At 41.8% G+C, this 2,142-nt stretch overlaps 1 pseudogene; it reads right to left on the reverse strand.

Annotated features, from left to right (window-relative positions):
- Positions 1 to 216: 216 nt before the first annotated feature.
- On the reverse strand, positions 217 to 1,921 carry LOC127103434 (ATP synthase subunit alpha, mitochondrial-like; annotated as a pseudogene).
- Between the last annotated feature and the right edge of the window lie 221 nt (positions 1,922 to 2,142).

Consider the following 2,142-nt stretch of genomic DNA (forward strand, 5'->3'; position numbering starts at 1 on the left):
GTATCCCAAAGCGCGCTGCCCTCCTAGATGCGAAACACTAAGTAATCCAAGCCAACCCACATTACTGACTAACAGTGGATAATCATATTTCTTAGAGGTACTAAATACAACTCCATGAATGAGCAAAATGGAGGTTGCATTAATGATAAAGATCTTTGGGGAACCCACTAAAAAAAGATTGAACATGTGGTGGAAGGATCCAAACGAATTTAGTTTTCATTTTCCCGTATAGAGCACTGAGTCACAAACATTACGATATTCAACAGGTAGGTTGGTTACCCCCGTCCTTTCTTGCTCTCGGTCCCACCTAGTGCCGCTACCCATCTTTACTCGGATCTCTTCATAGAGCCATAGATTATAGTTTCTTACCGCCATCATAAGACGTTGGAAGGCCCGTGTGTCTCGGGTACCCAACCGATAGATACTTAGTAGATGGGAGTGGTACTTCCGTAAGGATAATGCCCTACCTCGAGGATAAAAAACTATCCCTCTTATCCGATGGCGGTTCTCAAAGATCCGAGTCGGATTGAATTCGCTATGAACTAAAGCGGATTCAATTATCCTTTCTATCCTGGTTTGTACCGAGATAGTCTCGGTAATTCTATATAGGGTTGGATTTTCCCCTAACGTATTGATCAAGAATCGACTATAAAGCTCCCCCTCCCTTTGGAGGTCCGGTATTATTTGCTGCGCTAAAACCATAACCTCCGGGGGAGCAGGGGGCACCTCAAAAACCTCAGGGGCAGTGAGGGGCACCTCAAAAACCTCAGGGGCTACCCGAATCCCCACAACTGGCGGTGAAGGAGGTCCCTCCACACCTCCCACCCCATTGCATGTTGCGACATCCCCGGCAGAAAAACTAACTATATATATAAAAAGGTTTATTAAAAGAATATATAAACTTGTCAATTCGATATCAAAACCAGAAAGAAAAAAAATAAAAAAGCTGAATTCTACCTGCGCCTGTCTGGTCCGACCGTTTTGCAGCTCTTTCTAAGAGACGGGAATGTAAATAGAAAACATCTCCTGGGAAAGCCTCACGGCCTGGTGGTCAGCGTAACAATAATGACATTTGTCGATATGTCACGACCTGTTTACTAAGATCATCATAGATTATTAATGTGTGCATTCTATTATCGCGCAAATATTCCCCTATGGCACACCCAGAATATAGGGCCAAAAATTGCAGAGGTGTTGGATCCGAAGTGGTGGCTGCTACAAGAATGGAATATTCTAAAGCATTCGCTTCTAAAAGAATTTGAACTAATTGTTCCATAGTTGAGCGTTTTTGTCCAATCGCTACATAAACACAATACAATGTCTCACTCTTAGAGGTGGCCCTTAAGTTCATTTGCTTTTGGTTTAATATGGTATCGATAGCTATAACTGTTTTTACAGTTTACCGGTCCCCAATTATAAGTTCTCGTTGACCATGACCTATAGGAACTAGGCTATCTACCGCTTTTAACCCAGTTTGCATAGGCTCGTGCACTGATTTACGTTCTATAATCCCAGGGGCTTTCACTTCGACACGTCTTCGCTCGTGATCACTTAGAGCCCCTCTTCCATCAATAGGTACTCCTAATGCATCGACCACACGCCCTAGCATAGCCTTTCCCGCAGGAACATCAACAATAGATCCAATATGTTTGACAAGATATCCTTCTTTGATAGAGGTATCACTACCAAAGACAACAATTCTGACATTCTCATTCTCAAGATTCAACATTATTCCTTTCACACCGCTGGCAAATTCAACCAATTCCCCAGCTTGAATCTCATTCAATCCATAAACACGTGCAATCCCATCTCCAACTGAGACCATTCGAACGATCTCATCCATTTTAAAATTTGTGTAAAAGTTGGTAATTCGACTTTCTAATAAAGTTTTTAGTTCCGCAGCTCTTACAAAGAATTCCATATTTTTAAAATTTTAATTTTACCAGGGTGATGCCGCAAAAGGGGAATCCATCAAGGACTGATCTATCTTTGATTGATTGAAGGTCCTCGCCTAGCCTCTTAATAAGTTAAGGTTCTATTTCCTTTTCTTGATCTAATCCCTTCTTATTAAGATCGGTTAATCGTTTTTGCAGTGAGTGTTCAGGCAAGACTTTTTTGCTTGAGCCATTCTGTAATCATTCC

The sequence above is a fragment of the Lathyrus oleraceus genome, chromosome 7, assembly GCF_024323335.1.
Source record: "Lathyrus oleraceus cultivar Zhongwan6 chromosome 7, CAAS_Psat_ZW6_1.0, whole genome shotgun sequence".
In the NCBI taxonomy this organism is placed as follows: Eukaryota; Viridiplantae; Streptophyta; class Magnoliopsida; order Fabales; family Fabaceae; genus Lathyrus; species Lathyrus oleraceus.